Genomic DNA, 14,147 nt, shown 5'->3' on the forward strand with positions numbered 1-14,147 from the left:
GACCAGGAACAATGGTCACAAGCTGGCGGAGGGAAGGTTTAAGTTGGACATCAGGAGGCGCTACTTCACGGTCAGGGCGGCTAGGGTCTGGAACCAGCTTCCAAGTGAGGTGGTGCAGGCTCCCACCCTGGGGGTTTTTAAGAGGAGGTTGGATGACCACCTTACTGGGGTCGTTTGACCCCAGTGCTCTTCCTGACATGGCAGGGGGTCGGACTAGACGATCTGCTCAGGTCCCTTCCGACCCTAGAAACTATGAAACATGTGCCACAAACTTACTGCTGAGGCCCTTTCAGTCTTAATTATGTTCTGGAGTGCTTTTCTGCACTGGGGTCCAAGGATATCATTATTAGACTTGATTTGAATTTTAATTACAATTTTGGGTTCAGATGGAAGGGGACAGCATTCAGGAAATACTTCACAATTTTAACAGCTCTGTCTCACACCTCTATTAGTGTGACTATTTCAACAGGGAGGCAGATTCTCAGTAGATTGTAATGAACACAACTCAATCAGGCCTGGCCTAGTGATTACTGGGGTATATAAAATGTAGGGATGTGCAAAGCTTTGGTCCGTGATTCGATTTGAAGATGATTCAGCTCGATTCGGAGGCTGAATCACCAAATCTGAATCAAATCAGGAGAAGAAAAAAACCCCTTTGAACTGATTCAGAGGCTCTGAATTGATTTGGAAAAGATTTGGAAAAGATTCAGAGATTTGGAGATTCAGAAGGCAGTCTTTTAGAGGAGCAGAAACTGAGAAGAGGGAGGGGGAGCAGTGGGGGAAAAACTAATATCTCTAGCTGGCCAGTAACTGTGATCTTTCCCTGAGTCCTCTTCCAATCACAGTGCTCTGGGGCATGGGCATAGAAACAGCATATAAGCCTCTGTCTTCAGGCTTTCTATGCCTTTTGTGAGCTGTTTCTGCCTAAGCAACAGGATCTGAAATATACTGGATTGGCTTGGTTTCCTACCTAGTCAGTCTCCTGCTGCTGTCTGTTCTTGGAAAGGATTGGATATAGCTTACTAACTAGAATCCCCCTATTTATCCCTATCCAATCATTTTCTTTTAATTTATATTTGTTCTTGGGTTTTTTTTCCCCAACACTTTTTAAAAAGGAAGCTGTGTTTTCCCTGACAGTGTGATCGATCACCATGCAGGGAAGCATATACATTACACACACTCACACACACATATCATAGAATAACTCAGATATTATTAAAACACAGAAGTCAGACACTTATAGAAGAAAATGAAGAGATTATATATAGTTATTAATATTATTAGTTATAGTTAGTTACAGATTAAAAACAACACAGAAGAAGTCAGACAGAGATTCAGATTAATACAACACAGAAGTCGAAGAGTCATAGAAGAAGAGATCAGCTTATATATAGTGGTTATTATTAGTTATAGTTACAATCAGACTAAAGGCAATACAGAGGTCAGATAGAGATTCAGATTAACACAACATAGAAGTCAGAGAGTCATAGAAGAAGACAAAGAAGAAATATTATTTTATTCACACACACAACAGTAAACACAACACAGAAGTAGAAGTCAGACACAGTCATACATCAGAGAAGAAGATGTATATTATTAGTTAGTTACACACAGAGACACATTTTCCAGCACAGGAAAGATTAATATGAAGCATGCTGGAAAGGCAGGTGCCAGGTCTTCTGGCAGAGGAGGGAGAGGGGCTAGAGGGGGTAGGGGGAGAGCTGGAGTTGAAAGCTCCCCCCCAGCAGGCAGTCATGAGTCTTCTGTTGCCAGTGGAAGAAAGGTGGGAGCAATACCTGTCCCTGCACCTGCACCACCTCCCCTAACTCCAGGAATAGGCACCAGCAGCAGAATGACAGTCTTCTCCACCCCAATTTCATCTCTCAGCATAAGCCTCCCAGTGCCAGAGGAGGAGATGAATCTGGAACCAGGGGACCTGAGTGCCCTAGCTAAAGAAATTCTGAGGACCGAGGGGGAATCTGAGTTTGTGCTCCACACCCCTCAAAGTTCCCCTAGACCCAGGTTTCCTTGTCAGGAAGGCACCTCGGAGGAGGTTGTGGGGACAAGTGGCTCAGATGAGTCAGCTCCTCCTGTTGTTGTATCTCTGCCTGCCGAGGAAAGGAATAAGACAGGATCCCCCTTTCCCCTCCCCCTCCCCTCAGCCTGTCTCTCACCCTCTGATGCCTCCATTTCCATTTTCACTGACTGGCTTTCTTGACTGCATTGCATGCCAGCCTCTGGCTTCTTGCCTATTCCTTCCATCCAGGAACAGTGCGCAAACACACCAACTGCAGGTGCTTCCTCAGCCAGATGAAGGGTTTTTTAACCTAAAAGTCTGCTAAGATATATTTCTCTAGCTATTCCATTGGTATACTAAAAGATAGCAGACTGACCCAAAGGACCTTGTCTGCCAGTGCCATATCCTTAGACCAACACCCCTAGCACCTGTTCCTGGTCAGCTGACCGGAAGGACACAGGGCCCTGAGCATATCTAAGCCCCAGGGCTGGGGCTGGCAGGGAGAGTTCTCTGGCCTCTGCTGGAGAAGAAGCTCCTGCAGGAAAGGAAAGAAGGGTTCTGTGACAGTTTGTTTGCCTGAGATGCTAGTGTTACTGTACTGCAGTGCACTACTTACCTGTTGTTATTTAAAGTGGTGGACTGAAATGAGGCTGTAGGGGAGGAGGAGTTCTCACTGGGGCACACTACCGTGTCATGTAGAGGCCCCAGCATCAGTGAGGGCGCACCTTAACACACACACGCACAGTCACACAAGTGAGGGTGCACTTCAACACACACGCTGGAGAAGAAGCTCCTGCAGGAAAGGAAAGAAAGGCTCTGTGCCAGTTTGGCTGCCTGAGATACTAGTGCTACTATACTGCAGTGCACTGCTTACCTGTTGCCATTTAAAGTGGTGAACGGGACTGAGGCTGTAGGGGAGGAGGAGGCCTCATTGGGGTACGTTGGAATACTACCATGTTGTGCAGAGGCCCCAGCACCAGCAAGGGTATGCCTTAACACACACACACTGTCACCCATGTCACGAGTTTTGCTTGTCAGCAGCCTGAGGTGCAGTTTCCCAGAACCCCCTACACCTATCTCCTTGAAAGCTGGCAGGCTCCATGGCCTCAGAAAGGGCTATTATCCCTGCTGTTGTCATCCAAATATGCCATAATACATGCACATGACTTTTCTTTCAACTTGTCACAACTTTTCTTTCTAGATTTTGAGGTGCAACTTCCCAGAATCCCCTGCACCTATCTCTTTGAAACTTGGCAGGCTTCATGCCTTTATAAGGGGCTACCATCCCTTTATCTGAATCAGAGAAAAAATTACAAAGGTATAGGTAGTTCAGTGATTCCCCATTATAGTCTATGGCCAAATCTCTGAATCTCTCCGAAGCCGATTCAGCCGAATCGATTCAGGACAGTGATCTGAATCTCCGAATCAAATCACTGACCTCTGAATTGGCCAAATCTGAATCAAATACTTCCCTATGCACACCGGTCTAATAAATTTCTTGAAATGAAATAAAGAGCTGCTCTAAGCTGTTGTTCAAATTTTGACCCAGATCAAAACCTTTTCTGAAGTCTTAAATATTAGTTAACCATCTCCCCCCACTCTAAATTTTCAGATGATCTGCAACCTGTTCAAAATCTCCAGCCCAATTTTCAGACTGAAGAAGTTGCACTTAAAACCTGAAGGTTTTTTACTCTGTTTTTCTGAATGTCCAGACCTTTCTGAAAGCTGCTCAACCACCTGCTGAGGCACCAGAAGCAGGCTTGTTTGTGAAGCAAAATCATGAAATATTTATTACTGAAGAATTGCAGGATCTGAATTATAATAAGTGAACAAAAGATTTGGTCATCTAAACCAGGGCTGGATGTTCCAACCTGCTGAGTGTTTGCAGCAACAGCTACCTTCAATACAAGATGGAGGGTGATATGGAGGGTGCTTAGCATGCAGAAGAATTGGAACAAATGAGAGAGAAGCCTTGAAATAGCTCTAGTCTTTGGCCCCATATCAAAAAAGTTTGGCTACTCTTGTGATTGGAAAAAATGAATAAGTTCTCCAAGTTATTGTACAGCTTATTACTCCCTCAAGGTCTTCTCCAGGGAAGGTGATAGCTGGGGGAGAACAGCAAAGGAAGCTATTTAGTTTCTACAGAGTGGAAGCCTGGACAGCATGCGCATCATCCTGACAAAACCATCCTGTACAAGTCTGTGCAATGGAGTAGCCAGTGGTGTTTGTTTTTGCTGGCCGTCTCTCTATTGTGAATGCCATTTAAATACTATGAAAGATGTGAGAAAGGGGAAAAGAGAAAAAAAATTAAAACTGTTTCTGGTGTTAGTGCTGGCCGTTCATTTTGGTTCCATACAGAATGTACCTGTACAGAGGTCTGAGTTGCTCAGATAATACAGAAATAGAGGCAGGACTCAGACTGACATGGCACCCTGAGATATGACACACCAGTATCTCTGTGAAGTTGCTCTCTTATTCTTAAGAATCTCAGCTTTCATTTGAAAATAAAATATTCTCTTTGTGTTATAGTTGCAACTCCTCCCCCCCCCAAAAAAAGTATAAAGCAGCTGTTACTGATACATAGATGTGCATGTACAGGGGGTTTGGAGCCTGTGGGAGTATGAACTGTTCCATTCATTGCACTGAGTGGTTAACTCACCTAGGGGTGATGATTTGAATGGAATTTTTAACTATTTCATTCCCCAAGGAAGAAAGAAAGAGGAAGGACACAACTTACTGTGGATGTCATCTCATTTTGGTGAATCACACTGGTGGAGTTTGGTTTGTGTGTAGTGCTTGGTAGGGTATTGCTACCTTCCTTCCCAATTCAACCCCTTAAGTGGATGCCACATGAAGTGAGAACATCTAGAGAGAAGTTCCCCCCTTACACTGAGGTTTCAGGAAAGTTATACATTCACATATGGTGGGAATCATCAGGTTCCCTATGCTTGATCAGTATGCTCATCATCCATCCCTTAGCTCTTTCATGAGCTGCCAAGGACTCTTCGTCTCTGTTAATGTCTCATTAAGACTGAGCATACTTTCTGAATGACTGAGTCACCAGACCTAAAGGAATTAATACAGTTTGTGACAGGCTGATGCTAGGATTTTCCTGAGGGAATTAGGCACTCAACTTCTACAGGAACTGGAAAAAGAACTTATTTGAAAACCCCAGCCTAAATGTTTAGTACAGCACTATTTCAGCTGACATGTGAGAGTGCTGGTGTGGCTTCTATAGCTCTTGCTTTTGTACTGCCAGCTTTTATACTGGCTTTAGGTGGCAAATAAAACTGACTCTGAGTCTCCCTTTAGGAGCAGTGGAGGCAAAGCATTTAACTAGTTTTTAAAATTGAACTTGATTGATTTATTAAAAGAATCAAATGACTTGATGATCCAGGAAGTCACTTTCAGGCTTCAGTTCCTATGACTTGAATACTATATCCAGCAAAAAGCTTTGCTTACAGTATGTAGTTATCAGAAACCATGCTTTATCTAATAGCTTTTGGAGGTCACCATGTATTGGACCTTTATTATCTCAACATTATGGCCTTGTCTGTACATAAAAGTCGTACTGCTTTAACCAGACTGCTGTAGTGAGAGTGGCACTATCTCCCCCATGTGAATGCAGTTATATTGATTTAAAATTGCTTTCACAAATATAATTTACTCCCATACAGGAAGTGGAATAAGCTATACTATAGTAAGAAACCTTTACTTTGGTATAACTACAACTGCACTTGGGGTTATGCCAGTGGAACAATACTGGAAGAAAATCCAAGCTTTCGTTGAAATAATACAGGCACAAATAGTACTGGTACAAAAGTTGGTTTTAGACCATGCCAGTCACTTAAAGAAAAGAAATCTTTAGAATATTTTCATGCTAGGATGTGATAATTGTTAGCTCTGAGTTTCCTTTTCCTTTGAGGCTGAATTGTGTTGTACCAAGATAACCTGGCTTTGCAAAAGTACAGTGGACATGGAATAATTTCTAAGACCTGACTTAAATGTTGGTTTAATGAGTGTGAGGTTCTGCACACCCAAGAACACACCAGAGAATGTGATACTGGAGATGAGGGAAGGCAAGCGCCCTCAGCACACTCTAGATGAGAGAAAGCTCGTGCAAAACTCAGGAGCCAAGCCATCTATCCATTGACAAGAGGAACCTGCTGCCAGAAATGTGATTAGGCCTCCCCAAAGAACCAAATGATTGTCTGAGAGTGCACGAGGATAGAGGAAAACTGGAAGAATTATGGAATCATTTAATAGTACGGTTGGAAGGCACTCAAGGAAGTCATTTAGTCCATTCATTTGAAGTAGAACCTGGGTCTGACAGTAAGCTCAAAGTCAGAGAAGAAAACCAAGTTTTGGAAGCTTATCCAAAATGGCTGAACTGTTTGAGATTCCCCCATATTTTCATTTGACTACTTTCTCTTTTTTAAACATAAGCAAGCATTACCCTGGGTAGGCAAAGGAGTTAGCTGAACATTTTTTCTCTGAGGCAAGACAAATGGCCCTTCACTGTAGTATTCTAGAAGAGAGAAAATAGAGGTCTCTAGAATCCCACTGAAATGGTGAGAACATCAGGGAAGAAAAGTTGTAATAGAAAGAGAAGGAGCTGTCTGAAACTGGGCGCATCTACACATGCTTTTGCTCTGGGGTGGGCTTACTCTTGGCAGGTGTTCACGTTCAGGGGTACAGGAAAGGATCTGCTGCTCCTGGCAGCAGTCAGCTCCTGCCCCCTCTGACCTCGCACCAGCCCCCTGAAGCAGGGAGCAGAGGGGCCATGAGACAGCTATCTCCTGGCAGGGGTTAGGACATTAGGGCAGGGAACTTGGAAAGAGCTGCAGGGGGGTGCAGATCCCAGCTCTGTGCACTGATCCACCAGTGGGGCAGCTACCAGATTGCCCAATCGGGGCACAAAGCTGGGACCTGCACCTGATTGGGACAGTTCCCAGCCTCCACTCTGCAACTGTGGGGTTGTGGTTGGGGCTGGGGAGCCTGTTCCTTGCCCAGCTCTGAGATGACAGAACTGGGCAGGGAACAGGTTCACCAAGCTGTTCCTCATCCAGCTCTGTGATCCCAGAGCTGTGCAGGGAACAGCATCCCAGCCTGTTCCCAGACCCACTCCATCATCATGGAGCTGTGGCTAGGAACAATCTCCCCAGCCCCTGCTCTGTGATCATGATTGGGGAGTGGGGTTTGGGAGCTCCTTGCTGCCGGGGCATTAAAATATTGTCCCCACCCAGGCTCTGGTGTCTGGCAGCAGGCATATCCTGGGGGCAAGGAGAAATCTCCTGCCTCCTGCTGCCTGGCTGACTGGGAGCAAGTTTGTTTTCAGTCAGCTGTCTATATGTGCTATATGGCACAGTGACTAATTGCAAGTAAATTTGCTACTTGTATTTACAGGTAGTAGATTTACTTGCAATTACAGCCAAATACTCTAAGTAACGTGTAGATGGTGATGCTTAATGTGCAGTAATCAGCTCAAATCTTGAGTAAAATATCTCATGTAGACATGCCCACTCTCTCCAAATTAAAGATTCTGTTCTGAAATCTTTCATGTTTAAATTCGTTTTATTAGAACGGGGGAAAAATTGCTCCTGTGTTTGGGAAGAAACTTCATGTTAACCTCACCCAAGAAATCTGGACATTTTCTTTCCATTTTAAAGGAGAAAATATGGGTAACTAAATGCAGTGGCCAGCTCTGTTGCAAGCCAAGTCAATTACAAACTGACTGCAATCACGGGCCAATTAGACCTCTGTTGAAAATTTAATGCAGTATGTTGGACACTGCCAGGGTTTTATGATCTCACGAGATATTAAAGTCCCTAGTGTGTTTTCTAGTCCATAAAAAGTCCACTCAACTGAAAATAAGGGGAAAATATTAACATATTTGAAACATTGAAAAAAGAATATAATATTGATGCATTTTCTTAAGATTACATTAAATATATCCATACATCTCATAGGGGCATTGAAAAATACTTCTGAAACTTAAGTAAATTTTAAACAAAAGTGAATGTTTTGGCTGCAGGAAATACACTGTGTCCTGTATAATAAAGAGGTAAAACTGAATCCTCATCTATGGTATACTTCACCAGCCTTGCTGTCTTACTGATCCACATAGTGCTAAGGATCTGAGCCAACAGCCAGTAAGAGTTAAAGCAGCCACAGTGAGGTTGTAAGTTAAGTTGGCTGGAGGAGTCCTCTGTGGACTGCTGTATTTATGTTAGCTGGCCTGGGGACATCATGTTTGGCTTTGCCTTCTTCCTGCCTTGATGTGCCTCATCTACTGGAGGAAATATGGATTGTGAAGCTGGCTTAGTAAAGGATTGCAGCTTCCCATTTAGGGCTGGTTTGTACTGCAGTGGTGATTTAAAAGGATATTAGTAATGGCCAAGAATCTGTCCAATAATAATGTGTAACACAACTTTACTTGAAAATGTAGTAGGAACCCCTCCAAAGCATGGAATATGGCTATCTAATCATGTACCTCACATGCACCTGAAGTTTAGTAGTACTGCTGATACATATCCTACTCCTTTCATTGTGATTAACTGAAGATTTTGCATCTAATTGCTTACTGCCTGAGGTGATATTGGTTAATGCTTTTTTTAAAATTACGTCATATCCATTAAAAGTCATCAAATCCTGATCTCTCAAATCAATGAGACTTTTGCCATTGGTTTTCAGTTGAGTCAGGATTTCACCCAATGTATTTAAAAATCTCATGTTTTATATGATATAAATTGCAGTTACAATAAATGACAGACTTGCAATAAAATGACCATGAGGAATATGCTGTGTTTACATGAATACAAAATTTAAGACTTCAAATTTAAGATGTTCTCCCCCTATAATTATATTCAATACATGGCAAAAGTTGCAAAGGTGGCCCGGCAGAAGCCCTGGGACTGGTCTCCAGCTCGCCCACTAGTGGCTGGGCCAACCCAGCAGGGAGACTCCCACATTACTCCGCAGTAACTAATTGGGCATAAATATAATACCTTCATCATACAGGTATCAAATTTTGCCCAAGTCGGCATACGTCACCATAGTTACCACGCAGTAATGGTGTGCACGTGTAGATGCATGCCCGTACTATGAAGTAATTTAGGTTACTGCACAGTAAATGTGCATGTGTAGATGCTCCCTCCTTGTGGTATCTGAAGCATCTCAGGTTCACAAATTTTTTCTCCAGTTGCTACTGGTGGCTAACTCTTACTCTGTTCAGTCTGAGACAGTCTGCTCCTTTCACTAGTGTGTTAGCCTTCTCCATTGGCATTATTTCCATGCTACCCCTCTTCCTGATTTTTTTTGTATTTTTTATTGTCTTTTCCCTCTCTCCCCCCTATCAGGCCCCTTGCTCCACTCAGAAAAGAAAACAAAGATGACAAAAGACTTCTCTGTTTGAGCACAAAACCACTCAGAACTTACGTTACAAAAATGTCCTGAAATTTGAGAAGTATATTATGTTTTCGGCAGAAATATTTTAATGAAATATTCTGTGTGCATCTCTTCTACTCAGTCTGAATCATTGTTAGCCCATCACTTGTGGGAAGTAGGTGTTGGTGGTATCTAACGTAGGTACAGTCTCCCTAGCAGTGCAAGAACTACTTTGGGATTCTTTGTTATTCCGCAAATGAATCCATTAGCCAAATAAGTTTGTTAGTGTCATTATGGTAGCTTCTTGCATTTTGAAATTTCATTACGTTTCAAAGATAATGCAAGCTTTGTAATGCAGAAAAATGCTTTTAATGATCAGCCTATAAAGGAGGGAAAATGCTACTCAGATCACAGAGGAAAATGAAAACAGCTTTCTTATTGCTGGCTGATGTAGACAAATTGGAGAAATTCCAAAAGAAAGCAACAAGAATGATAAGAAATGTAGAAAATATGCCCTGTGAGGAAAGACTGAAGGACTGAGTTTGTTTAGTCTATGAAAGAAAAGTGTGTGCACATGAGTGCGCTGGGGATAACAGGCTTGATAACTGACTTCCCAAATGCAAAGGTCCATTATGATGAGGATGGATCAATTATTCTTCACGGCCACTGCAGGAAGGACAAGAAGAGTTCAGCTGAACTTGCAACACAGAGGATGTAGGTTATATATTAGAAAAAAAAACACTTCCAAAAGGGTGCTAAAATACTAACTGACTACATAGGGAGATTGCAGGTGATCTACTGGAGGTGTTTTTTAAAGAACAGGTTAAATGAACATCTGTTGAGGAAGTTTTGATCCCATCTCAGCACAAAACATCAGACTAAATGATCTCCTGAGATACCTTCCAGCCTTACATTAATCGAATTCTCCCCACAATTAGTCCAAAATCGCTTAATCTCAAGGAAATATATGCATGTAATATAAATGTGTATTTATTACCATGATCTCTCATAAGAAGTGATTTATGTGTGATTACATTAAGAATACAAAGACAAGGTGGATTTTTTTTTCTGGAATCATTTGAGGAATGAAATTCCATTTTTACAGTTATAATATAGTCAATAAGAACAAAAATACATCAATTGCACTGAACTGTTGTGTATCTCAGCACCATATAAGTAATATATTGTTAAGCTTTACATGAATAGATATTACAATCAGGGCATCATCCTTCTCTCCCCTTTTAAAACACAATGTGTAGCGTGGTACATCACTACTGCATAAACTGGTAACAGAGTGGCAGCAGACTTGTATTTTGATAGCTTGAACTCAAACCCTCTTTACCCCGAATCATCATAAAATCATAACTATCAACAGGATTTCATAGTTTCAAATCAGGAACTGACTTGAGAAAAGCTGGTTCTCTAAGTTCATACCAGTGACAAACTCCTTTAACCCGTAGATCTTTCCTTGCTTTGGAGGGTCTTGGAGAATCTATTTTACTGACTGAGCAACACAACGTTTTAGGCCTGACTGAGGGGGAAAAATCACAGGCCATCTGCCCTCAGGCTTTCCTCTGTTTTGTGGAAACCTGGCAGTTTTTTCTGCTGACTGGCCACATCTACATGAGACCCTGACTTTGCAGTTGTCAGTGCAGTCATTTAGCACTTGCATACCCAAGTACTAAATGATTATGCAGTAACCAGCATTACAGCACAGTAGCGTTCCTGCACAGCTTCCTGGTGATGCTGATAGTGCAGTAGCTTGTTACTACTGCACGGTAGCATCACATCACAGTAGGTACCATGCAATGCCACTGCACAGTAGTAATGAGCTACCATGTAGTAAGCATCTCATGTAGACTTGGCCACTGAGTGGACAACGGAGCCTCCAGTTCATGAAAGAAACCCTAATGCCTGTTTAAACAGTGGCTGCCATGTGTACTAGCATGTCATGAAAATACCTCCTAAATCTGGAAGAGATGCACCCGTTCTGTCAGAGCAGCCCATTGCGAAGGCTGCATCCTCTCCTCTCTTCCCATGCCCTTTTATTTGCTATCACTGGAAGGCATTCTTTCTAGGTTTAAGAGTGTAATGGCAGGGGTGACTGATTCAGGGTATGTCTATACCGGGGTGGGCAAAATGCAGCCCAGGGGCTGGATGAGGCCCACGAGGCCATACTATCCGGCCTGTGGAGCCCCTAAAAAATTTAGAAAATTAATATTAATCTGCCCTGTTCTGCCTGTCATGCGGCCCTAGATGGTTTTCCGAAATTCAGTAAGTGGCCCTCTGCCCAAAATAACTGCCCACCCCTGGTCTATACCATGGTGTCAGAGAGCTAAATCTTTCCAAGGAGGAAATAAACACCATCTACTCACCCATCCACCTCCTAGTACTCCGTGTGTGTCATGTTTGGATACAATTTGGAGAAAATGCCCTGAGGGTATCCAGTCCTTTAGGCCAGACTGGAAACCCCTATCTTTGTGTATGGTTCCAAAGCTGCTTCTCAGGGTGTTTTCACCACCTCAGTTCTGGGATTGATGCATGCAGAGTGGGAATGGGAACTAGCAGGTGAGAGGTTTTTTCTCAGGAACAAGGCTGAGAACTCTGTCACCATGGTACTTTTAAATGCTCCTCGTTTCCCTGGCAGTCCCTGCTTGATCAGTGCAGGGGATCACAGAGGCAGTGGGATTTACACTGCCTTTCACACCCACCGAGTTGCAAATATTAACAAGGAAAATCAGAGAAGATCTGGCACAGAGCTAACAAACATTGCAAGGGTGAGAAAAGATTCTCTTGCTCAGAATAAAAAAGAATGAAAGATCTTATTCATGATTTAGAAGATAGGAGGTTTCATGAGTGTGAAACTAGCATAGAAAACATACAGTCTGTCATTGTTGGGGGGAACATGGACACTGGTTTACTTGATTACTCCACAGAATTATTTTTTGTACAGTCCACGTACTAGTCTGAATCTTGTCTGTGTAGCGCATAGTGTTTTCTTACAGTATGCATTATATGCCATACAGAAGCAATACAAAACAAAGCTAACCACATAGGTCATGACTCTGTCCATGTGGGAATCCACTCTCTGAGCATAAAAGTTAAGGTAAATATCCGGTATTGATAAACACATTGTATGTAGCTGAGGTGACCACTTTTCCGTGGGTGCCCTTTGTTATTGCAAATAAGCTTCATCTCGGTTTGTGGCAAACCTCAAATATTTGACTTCAGTCTCAGAGTGCTGTTGAGCAGACACTATAGAGAGTTGTTCATCTGTTCCTAAGCAAGGTTTTTAGCACTGTAACTTATCACATTAAATCGTTTATGACAATGAAACCCTGAGCCTTTCCAAAAAATACACTAAAAAGGAGTGAGAGAATTGTCTTCTTGCTCAGTCAGCTGCTGTTCTGTGTAACAGAGGTTTAGTGCTAACAGTGTTAGGCACAAACCCTTCTGCTATGCCCCCTCTACACTAAAAGAGACACATTAAAAGTTTTCCACTGATTAAATTTCACTAATTTTAATCATGTTGGGAGCCTTATTATGCTCCAATCAAGGCATTAGGACCTCCTCTTGTGCCACCTAAACTGGGACAAATTATCTTTAAGGCTGATGTAGTACTTTTGTCATGGTAGATAAGGAATAACAGACTCATCAGGCCCTGTGGGCTGGATGAGTGGTGCCATGCCAGTCTGTGGGACAGATCAAGCTGATAGGCGGCCCCTTGTGGCAGATCCAACATTCAGAGCTGGTCTGGTGTAGGCACCATGTCCAATACACACACCAGCCCTGGCCCTATACACAACATGCAGTGCACAGAGCTGGGGCTGGGGCTGGGGCTGGCTCTGGTGCATGCTATGTGAGACATGGAGGCAAGTCCGAGGCACACACTGAATGTGACACATGGATCCAGAGATCCATGGGCAGCATTGTGGGCCAGATGACAGGGCTCTGCAGGATGGATCCAGCCTATGGGCTGTATCTTTAACACTGCTTTAGATGCATCCTGTGCTGCAAAAGTCCATGTATAATTGATGCAGATCTAGGTCACCTAGCTCTGAACCACTACTGTATCAGTATTAGAGATGATGGTGTCACTCCAAGGTGGACCCATGCACTGATGATTCTGCACCTCTGCAAAGCTTCTAAAACCTAATGTGCTGCATGTTGTGGCAGCACAATAAAGCATTCTATGATCAGCAGGGATCCTGGTTTTCTCTGATAAAAAAAAATCTCCAATTTGAAAAATGTGGATTTTCAGTTACGCTTTTTATATCCGAAAATTGGGGATTTTTTTTTTATCAGAGAAAACCAGGAGCCCTGACAATCAATAACATATGTTCTGACCTGTGCTTTTAAATGGACAGAGAAGAGCTGAAGTGTTGCAAAGTGGCATCTCATGTATAGGCTCACTTACCCCATGCAGATCAGTTAGGGTACAGGGTATGGGAATATGTAATAGTTATATAGATAGCAAAGTACACTAGTATATAGAAGTTCAGATAAATCTGTTATGTCTGCATGCTCCTGTAGTGGTGTAAGTGGAGCAAAACCGTTATAACTTTAACCCTATTTCATCCAGGATTAAAGTTACAGTGATTTAGGTAACGTACGCTACTGCAGGAGCATGCAGCTATAACAGTTCTATCAGAACATCTAATGTGCATCCTAAGTGATAACTGTCCTCTCCTTTTGAAACAGCTAAAAGTTGCATCTGCCCTGAGCCTGAGGCTGAAATGAAACA

This window comes from Gavialis gangeticus, unplaced genomic scaffold, assembly GCF_001723915.1.
Source record: "Gavialis gangeticus isolate Ggan-Ray unplaced genomic scaffold, GavGan_comp1, whole genome shotgun sequence".
NCBI classification, from domain to species: domain Eukaryota; kingdom Metazoa; phylum Chordata; order Crocodylia; family Gavialidae; genus Gavialis; species Gavialis gangeticus.